General features: G+C 62.8%; 5 non-coding genes across 5 annotated transcripts; all 5 read right to left on the bottom strand.

Annotated features, from left to right (window-relative positions):
- Positions 1–3,296: 3,296 nt before the first annotated feature.
- LOC142876207 (5S ribosomal RNA) lies at positions 3,297–3,415 on the bottom strand. Its single transcript, XR_012923185.1, has one exon. It is a non-coding gene; the product is annotated as a 5S ribosomal RNA (ribosomal RNA).
- A 3,734-nt stretch (positions 3,416–7,149) lies between these two features.
- Positions 7,150–7,268, bottom strand: LOC142876196 (5S ribosomal RNA). Its single transcript, XR_012923184.1, has one exon. It is a non-coding gene; the product is annotated as a 5S ribosomal RNA (ribosomal RNA).
- Positions 7,269–10,997: 3,729 nt separating this feature from the next.
- Positions 10,998–11,116, bottom strand: LOC142876185 (5S ribosomal RNA). Its single transcript, XR_012923183.1, has one exon. It is a non-coding gene; the product is annotated as a 5S ribosomal RNA (ribosomal RNA).
- Positions 11,117–14,849: 3,733 nt separating this feature from the next.
- On the bottom strand, positions 14,850–14,968 carry LOC142876174 (5S ribosomal RNA). The gene has a single exon (XR_012923182.1). It is a non-coding gene; the product is annotated as a 5S ribosomal RNA (ribosomal RNA).
- Positions 14,969–18,698: 3,730 nt separating this feature from the next.
- On the bottom strand, positions 18,699–18,817 carry LOC142876163 (5S ribosomal RNA). Its single transcript, XR_012923181.1, has one exon. It is a non-coding gene; the product is annotated as a 5S ribosomal RNA (ribosomal RNA).
- Positions 18,818–20,577: the final 1,760 nt, after the last annotated feature.

The raw sequence follows: 20,577 nt of genomic DNA, 5'->3' as shown, positions 1-20,577 counted from the left end.
CGCCTATTCCCCCGGGCCAGGGCTGGGGCACAGCCAGTGTATGGGGCGTCTCTCTCTGGGGATGTGTCCCATGGGTGGGGTGGGGTGGCGTGGTTTGGGGGGCGCTGAAGAAATCAGTCCCCTCCATCTCCTACCTCTGGAAAACGCCCAAGCCCGTGGAGAACTGCCGGCACCGCTTCGTGGGGGCCGGGACCCTCCTCCGTGTCCTCCTGTGGCCCAGTCCAAGGGGCCTGGGCCTGGCCGGGGCTGCATTGGACCCCGACCACCCTGGCGTGTGGACTCGCTAAAAATCGGCCATTAGATATTGGATTCCAGCTTCCTGGAGGTCATTTCACTAATGAGTGCACCGGAAAGAGTTTCCTAATCCATCTGTGAGGGTGGCAACTGAAAGAGAATTTGAAAGCTGACAGAATAGGCGAGGGAAGGCATAGGAGATTTCCACACCCAGCAAGGAAGACTTTCCCGAAATGGAAGAAAGAAACGAGCAAACAGAGACACCGGTAGCCCGCCCGGAAAAGAGTCTGCCCCTTAGAGAAAGCACCCTGACCAGGTTCACCCGTGGGTGGGTGGCGAGCTAGCGGCGTTCAGAAGAGCGAGGCCCGCAGTCTGTGCGGAAGACACCTGCGCTCGGGTGTGTGTGGCGGCGCGATTCACAAGCAGCTCTAGACGTTAAACCAAGGAGAAGCCAGGGAGTTCCCAACGCCCCAGGTGTCCTCAGCCCACGACTGGCTGCTGTGGGAATGCGAAGCCCGGCTCCTTGTCTCAGAGCGGGGTTCCCAGGAGGATCAGGCTGAAGCTGGGACTCGGCCTCAAAGTGTCCCCTCGCATGGCCACCCCCTTCCCCTTCCTGCTCCTCTACTCCTGGTGCCCCTCCATCCAGGGGCCAGACCTTAAAGAGTCACCGCAAGAGAATCCTGGTCCCAAAGGAGCCTTCTGGGGGACCGGTGCTGAGAGAGGTTGTGGGCATGGCCCGCTGGGGCTCTGCCCGACCCAGGGCTGAGAGATGCCACCTCCCAGCTCTGGGTCCCTGCAGGAAGTGTTGGCAAGCACAGGGCCGGTCCTCCAAAGGCCCAGGTGCAGGGAGCCCAGGCCAAGCAGCCTGTGGAAGAGGCCACTTGCCGTGCCACCCCGGGAACAGGACTGCAGGCCCCGGCCCTTCCCACCTCCTCCTCCTCCTCCTCCTCCTCCTCCTCCCCCCCGCCCCCCCCCACAGGGCACAGGGCTCAGAGACTCTTGCTCAGACTCTTGCTACCCGAAGTGCAAAGGGCATCAGTTGCTCCTCCAACCCCCCCGCCCAGCAGACCACGTTGTCCAGCCAGCCCCCGGGCCTCCCTGGGGTGCCCAGCACAAAAGTGCAGACACCCACCGGACCCTCAATCTCAGTTTTCGGATGTTTTTGCCACTCTAAGGACCCGCAGGCCAGCTGGGCCTTCGGGCAGGACAGAGAGCCCCGGAATCCGACGTGGAGAGCTGCGTGTACGTCCCCATCAGGAGGCGGTCCCCACCTCCGCGGCTCTCCCCTTGCGGGGAGGGGCAGCCCAGCCGGCAGCCAGCCGCAGGGCCTCAGGGAAGACACCAGGCTGGGCCCCCGCGGCACAGCGGGGGCACGTCCCCCGCACTCACGCGACTTAGGGACGGCTGCTGGAGACTGCTGCGGCCACCCTGCTGCCGGGTTTCTGGAGGGCTTCCTGGAAGCAGCGTCCACACCAAGCCCTTGGAAGGCCCAGGCGACGGAGGAGCCGGTCAGGCAGGGGCCGAGGACGGTGAGAGGCCGGGCGGGGAGGAGCCGGTCAGGCGGGGGCCCAGGACAGTGACGGGCCTGGCCGGGGAGGAGTGCGTCAGGCAGGGGCAGTGGAGACGGGCTGGGTAAGGGTTAGGGTGACAGTTAGGGCACAATTCACAATCGCAAAGACGTGGAAGCGACCCGAGTGCCCATCCATCCAGGAGTGCATGAATAAAATGTGGCGCGTGGACACCACGGAGTGCCATTCGGCTGTGAGGAGCAGCGGTGAGAGGGCGCCTCTCGTGTTCTCCTGGCCAGAGCTGGAACCCGTTCCAGTAGGCCAGGTATCCCAAGAATGGACACACGAGCACCACGTGAGCGCGCTCACCAGCAAATTGGTACGAACGGATGGACGCCTAAGTGGACAGAGAGGAATCACCTTCATCGGGTGGGTGTCGGGCGTGTGGGGGGAGGGGAGGGGCATACACATCCATTAGGCATGGGGTGGGTGCGCACCGACTGGGGGATGGGCGCACTTGAAGCTCTGACCCGAGGGGGGAGGCTTGGAGAGGGCAAGGCACCCGACCTTAACATTGGTACCCCCACAATACGCTGGAACAACATGAGAGGTATATCAATAAGAACACAGGGGGGGGGCGGGCGCGGTGGCTCACGCCTGTAATCCTAGCTCTCTGGGAGGCCGAGGCGGGCGGATTGCTCCAGGTCAGGAGTTCGAAACCAGCCTGAGCAAGAGCGAGACCCCGTCTCTACTAAAAATAGAAAGAAATTAATTGGCCAACTAATATATATAGAAAAACACAGCCGGGCGTGGTGGTGCATGCCTGTAGTCCCAACTACTCGGGAGGCTGAGGCAGCAGGATTGCTTGAGCCCGGAGATTGAGGTTGCTGTGAGCTAGGCTGACGCCATGGCACTCACTCTAGCCTGGGCAGCAAAACGAGACTCTGTCTCAAAAAAAAAAAAAAAAAAGAACACAGGGGGGAGGGGGGCACGGGCAACACATGTCACCTGAATACTTGTACTCCCATCATCTGCTTGAAGAGAGAGAGAAAAGAAAATGCAATCCTAGAGGTAAGAGACACTTTTTAAAAATAATGAATCCGAAGAGAAAAGTAAAAGGAGGCCTGTGGAGCAGGTCTGGGTGTGACTCCGGATCCCCCAACATCAGGTGCCACCACCAAAGATTCCTGCGTGTAGCCCATAGAACCCCAAAAGCAACGGGACGAGTTCTGGTCACATACTCCCTCCAAATGACATCCTGGCCTTCTTCTGGAACTCCCTCCCCTCTCAGACTCTCAAGGTTTCCTCCAGCGTGTCGGTTCCCACAGAGCAGACCTTTGGTCTGAGACCTGACAGTCCAGATGCCACGCATGCTGCCGCGTGGCGGCGGTGTCGCGGCTTGGGACAAGAGGAGGCCCCACGGTGCGGGCTGGGGCGCCAGGCACCGCGGGCGGGCGCTGAGGGTGGGGGTGACCCCCACCCCGGGCCGCCGCCGCGCTCCCAGAAAGGGGACACAACAAGAGGCAAAAAAAAAAAAAAAAAAAAAAAAGCAGCAGCCTGTGGCACCCGGTATTCCCAGGCGGTCTCCCATCCAAGTACTAACCAGGCCCGACCCTGCTTAGCTTCCGAGACCAGACGAGATCGGGGGCGTTCAGGGTGGTGTGGCCCTAGACGGCGGCGGAGGGCGCCCCTGCCCCGCTCGAGAAGCCGAGCCTCTCTGGGCTTCCCCGCCGCCGCCTCCCGCCCCAGGCCCCGCGCCGGGCCGGGCCGGTTGAGTTCTCCGGCCGGGTCCCGCGGGCTCCCAGGGACGGGGTGATGGGCGGGGCGGGGCGGGGGGCTGTCTCTGTATACACACACACACACACTCACACTCACTCACACTCACACAAGATGCGCCTCCACGGCTGGACTCGCCAAGGTGGAGCCCTCCCAGCCCCCCTCGTCTCCTCGCCCGGCCTCCTTCACCTACCCGCTGCCCACCCCCAGCGCGTCGCTGCCTGCCGCTGACTGCGCACGCGCGGGACGCTCGCCCTTTGACCCCAGCCAGGGGCCGCCCTCCCCCACAACCCCTTTCAGCTGCGCCCCCCCCCCTCGCCCTGTGGGTGGGCTGCCGCCTATTCCCCCGGGCCAGGGCTGGGGCACAGCCAGTGTATGGGGCGTCTCTCTCTGGGGATGTGTCCCATGGGTGGGGTGGGGTGGCGTGGTTTGGGGGGCGCTGAAGAAATCAGTCCCCTCCATCTCCTACCTCTGGAAAACGCCCAAGCCCGTGGAGAACTGCCGGCACCGCTTCGTGGGGGCCGGGACCCTCCTCCGTGTCCTCCTGTGGCCCAGTCCAAGGGGCCTGGGCCTGGCCGGGGCTGCATTGGACCCCGACCACCCTGGCGTGTGGACTCGCTAAAAATCGGCCATTAGATATTGGATTCCAGCTTCCTGGAGGTCATTTCACTAATGAGTGCACCGGAAAGAGTTTCCTAATCCATCTGTGAGGGTGGCAACTGAAAGAGAATTTGAAAGCTGACAGAATAGGCGAGGGAAGGCATAGGAGATTTCCACACCCAGCAAGGAAGACTTTCCCGAAATGGAAGAAAGAAACGAGCAAACAGAGACACCGGTAGCCCGCCCGGAAAAGAGTCTGCCCCTTAGAGAAAGCACCCTGACCAGGTTCACCCGTGGGTGGGTGGCGAGCTAGCGGCGTTCAGAAGAGCGAGGCCCGCAGTCTGTGCGGAAGACACCTGCGCTCGGGTGTGTGTGGCGGCGCGATTCACAAGCAGCTCTAGACGTTAAACCAAGGAGAAGCCAGGGAGTTCCCAACGCCCCAGGTGTCCTCAGCCCACGACTGGCTGCTGTGGGAATGCGAAGCCCGGCTCCTTGTCTCAGAGCGGGGTTCCCAGGAGGATCAGGCTGAAGCTGGGACTCGGCCTCAAAGTGTCCCCTCGCATGGCCACCCCCTTCCCCTTCCTGCTCCTCTACTCCTGGTGCCCCTCCATCCAGGGGCCAGACCTTAAAGAGTCACCGCAAGAGAATCCTGGTCCCAAAGGAGCCTTCTGGGGGACCGGTGCTGAGAGAGGTTGTGGGCATGGCCCGCTGGGGCTCTGCCCGACCCAGGGCTGAGAGATGCCACCTCCCAGCTCTGGGTCCCTGCAGGAAGTGTTGGCAAGCACAGGGCCGGTCCTCCAAAGGCCCAGGTGCAGGGAGCCCAGGCCAAGCAGCCTGTGGAAGAGGCCACTTGCCGTGCCACCCCGGGAACAGGACTGCAGGCCCCGGCCCTTCCCACCTCCTCCTCCTCCTCCTCCTCCTCCTCCTCCCCCCCGCCCCCCCCCACAGGGCACAGGGCTCAGAGACTCTTGCTCAGACTCTTGCTACCCGAAGTGCAAAGGGCATCAGTTGCTCCTCCAACCCCCCCGCCCAGCAGACCACGTTGTCCAGCCAGCCCCCGGGCCTCCCTGGGGTGCCCAGCACAAAAGTGCAGACACCCACCGGACCCTCAATCTCAGTTTTCGGATGTTTTTGCCACTCTAAGGACCCGCAGGCCAGCTGGGCCTTCGGGCAGGACAGAGAGCCCCGGAATCCGACGTGGAGAGCTGCGTGTACGTCCCCATCAGGAGGCGGTCCCCACCTCCGCGGCTCTCCCCTTGCGGGGAGGGGCAGCCCAGCCGGCAGCCAGCCGCAGGGCCTCAGGGAAGACACCAGGCTGGGCCCCCGCGGCACAGCGGGGGCACGTCCCCCGCACTCACGCGACTTAGGGACGGCTGCTGGAGACTGCTGCGGCCACCCTGCTGCCGGGTTTCTGGAGGGCTTCCTGGAAGCAGCGTCCACACCAAGCCCTTGGAAGGCCCAGGCGACGGAGGAGCCGGTCAGGCAGGGGCCGAGGACGGTGAGAGGCCGGGCGGGGAGGAGCCGGTCAGGCGGGGGCCCAGGACAGTGACGGGCCTGGCCGGGGAGGAGTGCGTCAGGCAGGGGCAGTGGAGACGGGCTGGGTAAGGGTTAGGGTGACAGTTAGGGCACAATTCACAATCGCAAAGACGTGGAAGCGACCCGAGTGCCCATCCATCCAGGAGTGCATGAATAAAATGTGGCGCGTGGACACCACGGAGTGCCATTCGGCTGTGAGGAGCAGCGGTGAGAGGGCGCCTCTCGTGTTCTCCTGGCCAGAGCTGGAACCCGTTCCAGTAGGCCAGGTATCCCAAGAATGGACACACGAGCACCACGTGAGCGCGCTCACCAGCAAATTGGTACGAACGGATGGACGCCTAAGTGGACAGAGAGGAATCACCTTCATCGGGTGGGTGTCGGGCGTGTGGGGGGAGGGGAGGGGCATACACATCCATTAGGCATGGGGTGGGTGCGCACCGACTGGGGGATGGGCGCACTTGAAGCTCTGACCCGAGGGGGGAGGCTTGGAGAGGGCAAGGCACCCGACCTTAACATTGGTACCCCCACAATACGCTGGAACAACATGAGAGGTATATCAATAAGAACACAGGGGGGGGGCGGGCGCGGTGGCTCACGCCTGTAATCCTAGCTCTCTGGGAGGCCGAGGCGGGCGGATTGCTCCAGGTCAGGAGTTCGAAACCAGCCTGAGCAAGAGCGAGACCCCGTCTCTACTAAAAATAGAAAGAAATTAATTGGCCAACTAATATATATAGAAAAACACAGCCGGGCGTGGTGGTGCATGCCTGTAGTCCCAACTACTCGGGAGGCTGAGGCAGCAGGATTGCTTGAGCCCGGAGATTGAGGTTGCTGTGAGCTAGGCTGACGCCATGGCACTCACTCTAGCCTGGGCAGCAAAACGAGACTCTGTCTCAAAAAAAAAAAAAAAAAAGAACACAGGGGGGAGGGGGGCACGGGCAACACATGTCACCTGAATACTTGTACTCCCATCATCTGCTTGAAGAGAGAGAGAAAAGAAAATGCAATCATAGAGGTAAGAGACACTTTTTAAAAATAATGAATCCGAAGAGAAAAGTAAAAGGAGGCCTGTGGAGCAGGTCTGGGTGTGACTCCGGATCCCCCAACATCAGGTGCCACCACCAAAGATTCCTGCGTGTAGCCCATAGAACCCCAAAAGCAACGGGACGAGTTCTGGTCACATACTCCCTCCAAATGACATCCTGGCCTTCTTCTGGAACTCCCTCCCCTCTCAGACTCTCAAGGTTTCCTCCAGCGTGTCGGTTCCCACAGAGCAGACCTTTGGTCTGAGACCTGACAGTCCAGATGCCACGCATGCTGCCGCGTGGCGGCGGTGTCGCGGCTTGGGACAAGAGGAGGCCCCACGGTGCGGGCTGGGGCGCCAGGCACCGCGGGCGGGCGCTGAGGGTGGGGGTGACCCCCACCCCGGGCCGCCGCCGCGCTCCCAGAAAGGGGACACAACAAGAGGCAAAAAAAAAAAAAAAAAAAAAAAAGCAGCAGCCTGTGGCACCCGGTATTCCCAGGCGGTCTCCCATCCAAGTACTAACCAGGCCCGACCCTGCTTAGCTTCCGAGACCAGACGAGATCGGGGGCGTTCAGGGTGGTGTGGCCCTAGACGGCGGCGGAGGGCGCCCCTGCCCCGCTCAAGAAGCCGAGCCTCTCTGGGCTTCCCCGCCGCCGCCTCCCGCCCCAGGCCCCGCGCCGGGCCGGGCCGGTTGAGTTCTCCGGCCGGGTCCCGCGGGCTCCCAGGGACGGGGTGATGGGCGGGGCGGGGCGGGGGGCTGTCTCTGTATACACACACACACACACTCACACTCACTCACACTCACACAAGATGCGCCTCCACGGCTGGACTCGCCAAGGTGGAGCCCTCCCAGCCCCCCTCGTCTCCTCGCCCGGCCTCCTTCACCTACCCGCTGCCCACCCCCAGCGCGTCGCTGCCTGCCGCTGACTGCGCACGCGCGGGACGCTCGCCCTTTGACCCCAGCCAGGGGCCGCCCTCCCCCACAACCCCTTTCAGCTGCGCCCCCCCCCCTCGCCCTGTGGGTGGGCTGCCGCCTATTCCCCCGGGCCAGGGCTGGGGCACAGCCAGTGTATGGGGCGTCTCTCTCTGGGGATGTGTCCCATGGGTGGGGTGGCGTGGTTTGGGGGGCGCTGAAGAAATCAGTCCCCTCCATCTCCTACCTCTGGAAAACGCCCAAGCCCGTGGAGAACTGCCGGCACCGCTTCGTGGGGGCCGGGACCCTCCTCCGTGTCCTCCTGTGGCCCAGTCCAAGGGGCCTGGGCCTGGCCGGGGCTGCATTGGACCCCGACCACCCTGGCGTGTGGACTCGCTAAAAATCGGCCATTAGATATTGGATTCCAGCTTCCTGGAGGTCATTTCACTAATGAGTGCACCGGAAAGAGTTTCCTAATCCATCTGTGAGGGTGGCAACTGAAAGAGAATTTGAAAGCTGACAGAATAGGCGAGGGAAGGCATAGGAGATTTCCACACCCAGCAAGGAAGACTTTCCCGAAATGGAAGAAAGAAACGAGCAAACAGAGACACCGGTAGCCCGCCCGGAAAAGAGTCTGCCCCTTAGAGAAAGCACCCTGACCAGGTTCACCCGTGGGTGGGTGGCGAGCTAGCGGCGTTCAGAAGAGCGAGGCCCGCAGTCTGTGCGGAAGACACCTGCGCTCGGGTGTGTGTGGCGGCGCGATTCACAAGCAGCTCTAGACGTTAAACCAAGGAGAAGCCAGGGAGTTCCCAACGCCCCAGGTGTCCTCAGCCCACGACTGGCTGCTGTGGGAATGCGAAGCCCGGCTCCTTGTCTCAGAGCGGGGTTCCCAGGAGGATCAGGCTGAAGCTGGGACTCGGCCTCAAAGTGTCCCCTCGCATGGCCACCCCCTTCCCCTTCCTGCTCCTCTACTCCTGGTGCCCCTCCATCCAGGGGCCAGACCTTAAAGAGTCACCGCAAGAGAATCCTGGTCCCAAAGGAGCCTTCTGGGGGACCGGTGCTGAGAGAGGTTGTGGGCATGGCCCGCTGGGGCTCTGCCCGACCCAGGGCTGAGAGATGCCACCTCCCAGCTCTGGGTCCCTGCAGGAAGTGTTGGCAAGCACAGGGCCGGTCCTCCAAAGGCCCAGGTGCAGGGAGCCCAGGCCAAGCAGCCTGTGGAAGAGGCCACTTGCCGTGCCACCCCGGGAACAGGACTGCAGGCCCCGGCCCTTCCCACCTCCTCCTCCTCCTCCTCCTCCTCCTCCTCCCCCCCGCCCCCCCCCACAGGGCACAGGGCTCAGAGACTCTTGCTCAGACTCTTGCTACCCGAAGTGCAAAGGGCATCAGTTGCTCCTCCAACCCCCCCGCCCAGCAGACCACGTTGTCCAGCCAGCCCCCGGGCCTCCCTGGGGTGCCCAGCACAAAAGTGCAGACACCCACCGGACCCTCAATCTCAGTTTTCGGATGTTTTTGCCACTCTAAGGACCCGCAGGCCAGCTGGGCCTTCGGGCAGGACAGAGAGCCCCGGAATCCGACGTGGAGAGCTGCGTGTACGTCCCCATCAGGAGGCGGTCCCCACCTCCGCGGCTCTCCCCTTGCGGGGAGGGGCAGCCCAGCCGGCAGCCAGCCGCAGGGCCTCAGGGAAGACACCAGGCTGGGCCCCCGCGGCACAGCGGGGGCACGTCCCCCGCACTCACGCGACTTAGGGACGGCTGCTGGAGACTGCTGCGGCCACCCTGCTGCCGGGTTTCTGGAGGGCTTCCTGGAAGCAGCGTCCACACCAAGCCCTTGGAAGGCCCAGGCGACGGAGGAGCCGGTCAGGCAGGGGCCGAGGACGGTGAGAGGCCGGGCGGGGAGGAGCCGGTCAGGCGGGGGCCCAGGACAGTGACGGGCCTGGCCGGGGAGGAGTGCGTCAGGCAGGGGCAGTGGAGACGGGCTGGGTAAGGGTTAGGGTGACAGTTAGGGCACAATTCACAATCGCAAAGACGTGGAAGCGACCCGAGTGCCCATCCATCCAGGAGTGCATGAATAAAATGTGGCGCGTGGACACCACGGAGTGCCATTCGGCTGTGAGGAGCAGCGGTGAGAGGGCGCCTCTCGTGTTCTCCTGGCCAGAGCTGGAACCCGTTCCAGTAGGCCAGGTATCCCAAGAATGGACACACGAGCACCACGTGAGCGCGCTCACCAGCAAATTGGTACGAACGGATGGACGCCTAAGTGGACAGAGAGGAATCACCTTCATCGGGTGGGTGTCGGGCGTGTGGGGGGAGGGGAGGGGCATACACATCCATTAGGCATGGGGTGGGTGCGCACCGACTGGGGGATGGGCGCACTTGAAGCTCTGACCCGAGGGGGGAGGCTTGGAGAGGGCAAGGCACCCGACCTTAACATTGGTACCCCCACAATACGCTGGAACAACATGAGAGGTATATCAATAAGAACACAGGGGGGGGGCGGGCGCGGTGGCTCACGCCTGTAATCCTAGCTCTCTGGGAGGCCGAGGCGGGCGGATTGCTCCAGGTCAGGAGTTCGAAACCAGCCTGAGCAAGAGCGAGACCCCGTCTCTACTAAAAATAGAAAGAAATTAATTGGCCAACTAATATATATAGAAAAACACAGCCGGGCGTGGTGGTGCATGCCTGTAGTCCCAACTACTCGGGAGGCTGAGGCAGCAGGATTGCTTGAGCCCGGAGATTGAGGTTGCTGTGAGCTAGGCTGACGCCATGGCACTCACTCTAGCCTGGGCAGCAAAACGAGACTCTGTCTCAAAAAAAAAAAAAAAAAAGAACACAGGGGGGAGGGGGGCACGGGCAACACATGTCACCTGAATACTTGTACTCCCATCATCTGCTTGAAGAGAGAGAGAAAAGAAAATGCAATCATAGAGGTAAGAGACACTTTTTAAAAATAATGAATCCGAAGAGAAAAGTAAAAGGAGGCCTGTGGAGCAGGTCTGGGTGTGACTCCGGATCCCCCAACATCAGGTGCCACCACCAAAGATTCCTGCGTGTAGCCCATAGAACCCCAAAAGCAACGGGACGAGTTCTGGTCACATACTCCCTCCAAATGACATCCTGGCCTTCTTCTGGAACTCCCTCCCCTCTCAGACTCTCAAGGTTTCCTCCAGCGTGTCGGTTCCCACAGAGCAGACCTTTGGTCTGAGACCTGACAGTCCAGATGCCACGCATGCTGCCGCGTGGCGGCGGTGTCGCGGCTTGGGACAAGAGGAGGCCCCACGGTGCGGGCTGGGGCGCCAGGCACCGCGGGCGGGCGCTGAGGGTGGGGGTGACCCCCACCCCGGGCCGCCGCCGCGCTCCCAGAAAGGGGACACAACAAGAGGCAAAAAAAAAAAAAAAAAAAAAAAAGCAGCAGCCTGTGGCACCCGGTATTCCCAGGCGGTCTCCCATCCAAGTACTAACCAGGCCCGACCCTGCTTAGCTTCCGAGACCAGACGAGATCGGGGGCGTTCAGGGTGGTGTGGCCCTAGACGGCGGCGGAGGGCGCCCCTGCCCCGCTCGAGAAGCCGAGCCTCTCTGGGCTTCCCCGCCGCCGCCTCCCGCCCCAGGCCCCGCGCCGGGCCGGGCCGGTTGAGTTCTCCGGCCGGGTCCCGCGGGCTCCCAGGGACGGGGTGATGGGCGGGGCGGGGCGGGGGGCTGTCTCTGTATACACACACACACACACTCACACTCACTCACACTCACACAAGATGCGCCTCCACGGCTGGACTCGCCAAGGTGGAGCCCTCCCAGCCCCCCTCGTCTCCTCGCCCGGCCTCCTTCACCTACCCGCTGCCCACCCCCAGCGCGTCGCTGCCTGCCGCTGACTGCGCACGCGCGGGACGCTCGCCCTTTGACCCCAGCCAGGGGCCGCCCTCCCCCACAACCCCTTTCAGCTGCGCCCCCCCCCCTCGCCCTGTGGGTGGGCTGCCGCCTATTCCCCCGGGCCAGGGCTGGGGCACAGCCAGTGTATGGGGCGTCTCTCTCTGGGGATGTGTCCCATGGGTGGGGTGGGGTGGCGTGGTTTGGGGGGCGCTGAAGAAATCAGTCCCCTCCATCTCCTACCTCTGGAAAACGCCCAAGCCCGTGGAGAACTGCCGGCACCGCTTCGTGGGGGCCGGGACCCTCCTCCGTGTCCTCCTGTGGCCCAGTCCAAGGGGCCTGGGCCTGGCCGGGGCTGCATTGGACCCCGACCACCCTGGCGTGTGGACTCGCTAAAAATCGGCCATTAGATATTGGATTCCAGCTTCCTGGAGGTCATTTCACTAATGAGTGCACCGGAAAGAGTTTCCTAATCCATCTGTGAGGGTGGCAACTGAAAGAGAATTTGAAAGCTGACAGAATAGGCGAGGGAAGGCATAGGAGATTTCCACACCCAGCAAGGAAGACTTTCCCGAAATGGAAGAAAGAAACGAGCAAACAGAGACACCGGTAGCCCGCCCGGAAAAGAGTCTGCCCCTTAGAGAAAGCACCCTGACCAGGTTCACCCGTGGGTGGGTGGCGAGCTAGCGGCGTTCAGAAGAGCGAGGCCCGCAGTCTGTGCGGAAGACACCTGCGCTCGGGTGTGTGTGGCGGCGCGATTCACAAGCAGCTCTAGACGTTAAACCAAGGAGAAGCCAGGGAGTTCCCAACGCCCCAGGTGTCCTCAGCCCACGACTGGCTGCTGTGGGAATGCGAAGCCCGGCTCCTTGTCTCAGAGCGGGGTTCCCAGGAGGATCAGGCTGAAGCTGGGACTCGGCCTCAAAGTGTCCCCTCGCATGGCCACCCCCTTCCCCTTCCTGCTCCTCTACTCCTGGTGCCCCTCCATCCAGGGGCCAGACCTTAAAGAGTCACCGCAAGAGAATCCTGGTCCCAAAGGAGCCTTCTGGGGGACCGGTGCTGAGAGAGGTTGTGGGCATGGCCCGCTGGGGCTCTGCCCGACCCAGGGCTGAGAGATGCCACCTCCCAGCTCTGGGTCCCTGCAGGAAGTGTTGGCAAGCACAGGGCCGGTCCTCCAAAGGCCCAGGTGCAGGGAGCCCAGGCCAAGCAGCCTGTGGAAGAGGCCACTTGCCGTGCCACCCCGGGAACAGGACTGCAGGCCCCGGCCCTTCCCACCTCCTCCTCCTCCTCCTCCTCCTCCTCCTCCCCCCCGCCCCCCCCCACAGGGCACAGGGCTCAGAGACTCTTGCTCAGACTCTTGCTACCCGAAGTGCAAAGGGCATCAGTTGCTCCTCCAACCCCCCCGCCCAGCAGACCACGTTGTCCAGCCAGCCCCCGGGCCTCCCTGGGGTGCCCAGCACAAAAGTGCAGACACCCACCGGACCCTCAATCTCAGTTTTCGGATGTTTTTGCCACTCTAAGGACCCGCAGGCCAGCTGGGCCTTCGGGCAGGACAGAGAGCCCCGGAATCCGACGTGGAGAGCTGCGTGTACGTCCCCATCAGGAGGCGGTCCCCACCTCCGCGGCTCTCCCCTTGCGGGGAGGGGCAGCCCAGCCGGCAGCCAGCCGCAGGGCCTCAGGGAAGACACCAGGCTGGGCCCCCGCGGCACAGCGGGGGCACGTCCCCCGCACTCACGCGACTTAGGGACGGCTGCTGGAGACTGCTGCGGCCACCCTGCTGCCGGGTTTCTGGAGGGCTTCCTGGAAGCAGCGTCCACACCAAGCCCTTGGAAGGCCCAGGCGACGGAGGAGCCGGTCAGGCAGGGGCCGAGGACGGTGAGAGGCCGGGCGGGGAGGAGCCGGTCAGGCGGGGGCCCAGGACAGTGACGGGCCTGGCCGGGGAGGAGTGCGTCAGGCAGGGGCAGTGGAGACGGGCTGGGTAAGGGTTAGGGTGACAGTTAGGGCACAATTCACAATCGCAAAGACGTGGAAGCGACCCGAGTGCCCATCCATCCAGGAGTGCATGAATAAAATGTGGCGCGTGGACACCACGGAGTGCCATTCGGCTGTGAGGAGCAGCGGTGAGAGGGCGCCTCTCGTGTTCTCCTGGCCAGAGCTGGAACCCGTTCCAGTAGGCCAGGTATCCCAAGAATGGACACACGAGCACCACGTGAGCGCGCTCACCAGCAAATTGGTACGAACGGATGGACGCCTAAGTGGACAGAGAGGAATCACCTTCATCGGGTGGGTGTCGGGCGTGTGGGGGGAGGGGAGGGGCATACACATCCATTAGGCATGGGGTGGGTGCGCACCGACTGGGGGATGGGCGCACTTGAAGCTCTGACCCGAGGGGGGAGGCTTGGAGAGGGCAAGGCACCCGACCTTAACATTGGTACCCCCACAATACGCTGGAACAACATGAGAGGTATATCAATAAGAACACAGGGGGGGGGCGGGCGCGGTGGCTCACGCCTGTAATCCTAGCTCTCTGGGAGGCCGAGGCGGGCGGATTGCTCCAGGTCAGGAGTTCGAAACCAGCCTGAGCAAGAGCGAGACCCCGTCTCTACTAAAAATAGAAAGAAATTAATTGGCCAACTAATATATATAGAAAAACACAGCCGGGCGTGGTGGTGCATGCCTGTAGTCCCAACTACTCGGGAGGCTGAGGCAGCAGGATTGCTTGAGCCCGGAGATTGAGGTTGCTGTGAGCTAGGCTGACGCCATGGCACTCACTCTAGCCTGGGCAGCAAAACGAGACTCTGTCTCAAAAAAAAAAAAAAAAAAGAACACAGGGGGGAGGGGGGCACGGGCAACACATGTCACCTGAATACTTGTACTCCCATCATCTGCTTGAAGAGAGAGAGAAAAGAAAATGCAATCATAGAGGTAAGAGACACTTTTTAAAAATAATGAATCCGAAGAGAAAAGTAAAAGGAGGCCTGTGGAGCAGGTCTGGGTGTGACTCCGGATCCCCCAACATCAGGTGCCACCACCAAAGATTCCTGCGTGTAGCCCATAGAACCCCAAAAGCAACGGGACGAGTTCTGGTCACATACTCCCTCCAAATGACATCCTGGCCTTCTTCTGGAACTCCCTCCCCTCTCAGACTCTCAAGGTTTCCTCCAGCGTGTCGGTTCCCACAGAGCAGACCTTTGGTCTGAGACCTGACAGTCCAGATGCCACGCATGCTGCCGCGTGGCGGCGGTGTCGCGGCTTGGGACAAGAGGAGGCCCCACGGTGCGGGCTGGGGCGCCAGGCACCGCGGGCGGGCGCTGAGGGTGGGGGTGACCCCCACCCCGGGCCGCCGCCGCGCTCCCAGAAAGGGGACACAACAAGAGGCAAAAAAAAAAAAAAAAAAAAAAAGCAGCAGCCTGTGGCACCCGGTATTCCCAGGCGGTCTCCCATCCAAGTACTAACCAGGCCCGACCCTGCTTAGCTTCCGAGACCAGACGAGATCGGGGGCGTTCAGGGTGGTGTGGCCCTAGACGGCGGCGGAGGGCGCCCCTGCCCCGCTCAAGAAGCCGAGCCTCTCTGGGCTTCCCCGCCGCCGCCTCCCGCCCCAGGCCCCGCGCCGGGCCGGGCCGGTTGAGTTCTCCGGCCGGGTCCCGCGGGCTCCCAGGGACGGGGTGATGGGCGGGGCGGGGCGGGGGGCTGTCTCTGTATACACACACACACACACTCACACTCACTCACACTCACACAAGATGCGCCTCCACGGCTGGACTCGCCAAGGTGGAGCCCTCCCAGCCCCCCTCGTCTCCTCGCCCGGCCTCCTTCACCTACCCGCTGCCCACCCCCAGCGCGTCGCTGCCTGCCGCTGACTGCGCACGCGCGGGACGCTCGCCCTTTGACCCCAGCCAGGGGCCGCCCTCCCCCACAACCCCTTTCAGCTGCGCCCCCCCCCCTCGCCCTGTGGGTGGGCTGCCGCCTATTCCCCCGGGCCAGGGCTGGGGCACAGCCAGTGTATGGGGCGTCTCTCTCTGGGGATGTGTCCCATGGGTGGGGTGGCGTGGTTTGGGGGGCGCTGAAGAAATCAGTCCCCTCCATCTCCTACCTCTGGAAAACGCCCAAGCCCGTGGAGAACTGCCGGCACCGCTTCGTGGGGGCCGGGACCCTCCTCCGTGTCCTCCTGTGGCCCAGTCCAAGGGGCCTGGGCCTGGCCGGGGCTGCATTGGACCCCGACCACCCTGGCGTGTGGACTCGCTAAAAATCGGCCATTAGATATTGGATTCCAGCTTCCTGGAGGTCATTTCACTAATGAGTGCACCGGAAAGAGTTTCCTAATCCATCTGTGAGGGTGGCAACTGAAAGAGAATTTGAAAGCTGACAGAATAGGCGAGGGAAGGCATAGGAGATTTCCACACCCAGCAAGGAAGACTTTCCCGAAATGGAAGAAAGAAACGAGCAAACAGAGACACCGGTAGCCCGCCCGGAAAAGAGTCTGCCCCTTAGAGAAAGCACCCTGACCAGGTTCACCCGTGGGTGGGTGGCGAGCTAGCGGCATTCAGAAGAGCGAGGCCCGCAGTCTGTGCGGAAGACACCTGCGCTCGGGTGTGTGTGGCGGCGCGATTCACAAGCAGCTCTAGACGTTAAACCAAGGAGAAGCCAGGGAGTTCCCAACGCCCCAGGTGTCCTCAGCCCACGACTGGCTGCTGTGGGAATGCGAAGCCCGGCTCCTTGTCTCAGAGCGGGGTTCCCAGGAGGATCAGGCTGAAGCTGGGACTCGGCCTCAAAGTGTCCCCTCGCATGGCCACCCCCTTCCCCTTCCTGCTCCTCTACTCCTGGTGCCCCTCCATCCAGGGGCCAGACCTTAAAGAGTCACCGCAAGAGAATCCTGGTCCCAAAGGAGCCTTCTGGGGGACCGGTGCTGAGAGAGGTTGTGGGCATGGCCCGCTGGGGCTCTGCCCGACCCAGGGCTGAGAGATGCCACCTCCCAGCTCTGGGTCCCTGCAGGAAGTGTTGGCAAGCACAGGGCCGGTCCTCCAAAGGCCCAGGTGCAGGGAGCCCAGGCCAAGCAGCCTGTGGAAGAGGCCACTTGCCGTGCCACCCCGGGAACAGGACTGCAGGCCCCGGCCCTTCCCACCTCCTCCTCCTCCTCCTCCTCCTCCTCCTCCCCCCCGCCCCCCCCCACAGGGCACAGGGCTCAGAGACTCTTGCTCAGACTCTTGCTACCCGAAGTGCAAAGGGCATCAGTTGCTCCTCCAACCCCCCCGCCCAGCAGACCACGTTGTCCAGCCAGCCCCCGGGCCTCCCTGGGGTGCCCAGCACAAAAGTGCAGACACCCACCGGACCCTCAATCTCAGTTTTCGGATGTTTTTGCCACTCTAAGGACCCGCAGGCCAGCTGGGCCTTCGGGCAGGACAGAGAGCCCCGGAATCCGACGTGGAGAGCTGCGTGTACGTCCCCATCAGGAGGCGGTCCCCACCTCCGCGGCTCTCCCCTTGCGGGGAGGGGCAGCCCAGCCGGCAGCCAGCCGCAGGGCCTCAGGGAAGACACCAGGCTGGGCCCCCGCGGCACAGCGGGGGCACGTCCCCCGCACTCACGCGACTTAGGGACGGCTGCTGGAGACTGCTGCGGCCACCCTGCTGCCGGGTTTCTGGAGGGCTTCCTGGAAGCAGCGTCCACACCAAGCCCTTGGAAGGCCCAGGCGACGGAGGAGCCGGTCAGGCAGGGGCCGAGGACGGTGAGAGGCCGGGCGGGGAGGAGCCGGTCAGGCGGGGGCCCAGGACAGTGACGGGCCTGGCCGGGGAGGAGTGCGTCAGGCAGGGGCAGTGGAGACGGGCTGGGTAAGGGTTAGGGTGACAGTTAGGGCACAATTCACAATCGCAAAGACGTGGAAGCGACCCGAGTGCCCATCCATCCAGGAGTGCATGAATAAAATGTGGCGCGTGGACACCACGGAGTGCCATTCGGCTGTGAGGAGCAGCGGTGAGAGGGCGCCTCTCGTGTTCTCCTGGCCAGAGCTGGAACCCGTTCCAGTAGGCCAGGTATCCCAAGAATGGACACACGAGCACCACGTGAGCGCGCTCACCAGCAAATTGGTACGAACGGATGGACGCCTAAGTGGACAGAGAGGAATCACCTTCATCGGGTGGGTGTCGGGCGTGTGGGGGGAGGGGAGGGGCATACACATCCATTAGGCATGGGGTGGGTGCGCACCGACTGGGGGATGGGCGCACTTGAAGCTCTGACCCGAGGGGGGAGGCTTGGAGAGGGCAAGGCACCCGACCTTAACATTGGTACCCCCACAATACGCTGGAACAACATGAGAGGTATATCAATAAGAACACAGGGGGGGGGCGGGCGCGGTGGCTCACGCCTGTAATCCTAGCTCTCTGGGAGGCCGAGGCGGGCGGATTGCTCCAGGTCAGGAGTTCGAAACCAGCCTGAGCAAGAGCGAGACCCCGTCTCTACTAAAAATAGAAAGAAATTAATTGGCCAACTAATATATATAGAAAAACACAGCCGGGCGTGGTGGTGCATGCCTGTAGTCCCAACTACTCGGGAGGCTGAGGCAGCAGGATTGCTTGAGCCCGGAGATTGAGGTTGCTGTGAGCTAGGCTGACGCCATGGCACTCACTCTAGCCTGGGCAGCAAAACGAGACTCTGTCTCAAAAAAAAAAAAAAAAAAAGAACACAGGGGGGAGGGGGGCACGGGCAACACATGTCACCTGAATACTTGTACTCCCATCATCTGCTTGAAGAGAGAGAGAAAAGAAAATGCAATCATAGAGGTAAGAGACACTTTTTAAAAATAATGAATCCGAAGAGAAAAGTAAAAGGAGGCCTGTGGAGCAGGTCTGGGTGTGACTCCGGATCCCCCAACATCAGGTGCCACCACCAAAGATTCCTGCGTGTAGCCCATAGAACCCCAAAAGCAACGGGACGAGTTCTGGTCACATACTCCCTCCAAATGACATCCTGGCCTTCTTCTGGAACTCCCTCCCCTCTCAGACTCTCAAGGTTTCCTCCAGCGTGTCGGTTCCCACAGAGCAGACCTTTGGTCTGAGACCTGACAGTCCAGATGCCACGCATGCTGCCGCGTGGCGGCGGTGTCGCGGCTTGGGACAAGAGGAGGCCCCACGGTGCGGGCTGGGGCGCCAGGCACCGCGGGCGGGCGCTGAGGGTGGGGGTGACCCCCACCCCGGGCCGCCGCCGCGCTCCCAGAAAGGGGACACAACAAGAGGCAAAAAAAAAAAAAAAAAAAAAAAAGCAGCAGCCTGTGGCACCCGGTATTCCCAGGCGGTCTCCCATCCAAGTACTAACCAGGCCCGACCCTGCTTAGCTTCCGAGACCAGACGAGATCGGGGGCGTTCAGGGTGGTGTGGCCCTAGACGGCGGCGGAGGGCGCCCCTGCCCCGCTCGAGAAGCCGAGCCTCTCTGGGCTTCCCCGCCGCCGCCTCCCGCCCCAGGCCCCGCGCCGGGCCGGGCCGGTTGAGTTCTCCGGCCGGGTCCCGCGGGCTCCCAGGGACGGGGTGATGGGCGGGGCGGGGCGGGGGGCTGTCTCTGTATACACACACACACACACTCACACTCACTCACACTCACACAAGATGCGCCTCCACGGCTGGACTCGCCAAGGTGGAGCCCTCCCAGCCCCCCTCGTCTCCTCGCCCGGCCTCCTTCACCTACCCGCTGCCCACCCCCAGCGCGTCGCTGCCTGCCGCTGACTGCGCACGCGCGGGACGCTCGCCCTTTGACCCCAGCCAGGGGCCGCCCTCCCCCACAACCCCTTTCAGCTGCGCCCCCCCCCCTCGCCCTGTGGGTGGGCTGCCGCCTATTCCCCCGGGCCAGGGCTGGGGCACAGCCAGTGTATGGGGCGTCTCTCTCTGGGGATGTGTCCCATGGGTGGGGTGGGGTGGCGTGGTTTGGGGGGCGCTGAAGAAATCAGTCCCCTCCATCTCCTACCTCTGGAAAACGCCCAAGCCCGTGGAGAACTGCCGGCACCGCTTCGTGGGGGCCGGGACCCTCCTCCGTGTCCTCCTGTGGCCCAGTCCAAGGGGCCTGGGCCTGGCCGGGGCTGCATTGGACCCCGACCACCCTGGCGTGTGGACTCGCTAAAAATCGGCCATTAGATATTGGATTCCAGCTTCCTGGAGGTCATTTCACTAATGAGTGCACCGGAAAGAGTTTCCTAATCCATCTGTGAGGGTGGCAACTGAAAGAGAATTTGAAAGCTGACAGAATAGGCGAGGGAAGGCATAGGAGATTTCCACACCCAGCAAGGAAGACTTTCCCGAAATGGAAGAAAGAAACGAGCAAACAGAGACACCGGTAGCCCGCCCGGAAAAGAGTCTGCCCCTTAGAGAAAGCACCCTGACCAGGTTCACCCGTGGGTGGGTGGCGAGCTAGCGGCGTTCAGAAGAGCGAGGCCCGCAGTCTGTGCGGAAGACACCTGCGCTCGGGTGTGTGTGGCGGCGCGATTCACAAGCAGCTCTAGACGTTAAACCAAGGAGAAGCCAGGGAGTTCCCAACGCCCCAGGTGTCCTCAGCCCACGACTGGCTGCTGTGGGAATGCGAAGCCCGGCTCCTTGTCTCAGAGCGGGGTTCCCAGGAGGATCAGGCTGAAGCTGGGACTCGGCCTCAAAGTGTCCCCTCGCATGGCCACCCCCTTCCCCTTCCTGCTCCTCTACTCCTGGTGCCCCTCCATCCAGGGGCCAGACCTTAAAGAGTCACCGCAAGAGAATCCTGGTCCCAAAGGAGCCTTCTGGGGGACCGGTGCTGAGAGAGGTTGTGGGCATGGCCCGCTGGGGCTCTGCCCGACCCAGGGCTGAGAGATGCCACCTCCCAGCTCTGGGTCCCTGCAGGAAGTGTTGGCAAGCACAGGGCCGGTCCTCCAAAGGCCCAGGTGCAGGGAGCCCAGGCCAAGCAGCCTGTGGAAGAGGCCACTTGCCGTGCCACCCCGGGAACAGGACTGCAGGCCCCGGCCCTTCCCACCTCCTCCTCCTCCTCCTCCTCCTCCTCCTCCCCCCCGCCCCCCCCCACAGGGCACAGGGCTCAGAGACTCTTGCTCAGACTCTTGCTACCCGAAGTGCAAAGGGCATCAGTTGCTCCTCCAACCCCCCCGCCCAGCAGACCACGTTGTCCAGCCAGCCC

The sequence above is a fragment of the Microcebus murinus genome, chromosome 14 (assembly GCF_040939455.1).
Source record: "Microcebus murinus isolate Inina chromosome 14, M.murinus_Inina_mat1.0, whole genome shotgun sequence".
Taxonomy (NCBI): Eukaryota; Metazoa; Chordata; class Mammalia; order Primates; family Cheirogaleidae; genus Microcebus; species Microcebus murinus.
Note: the sequence above shows the minus strand (reverse complement) of the source record. Positions and strands in the feature narration are given on the sequence as shown.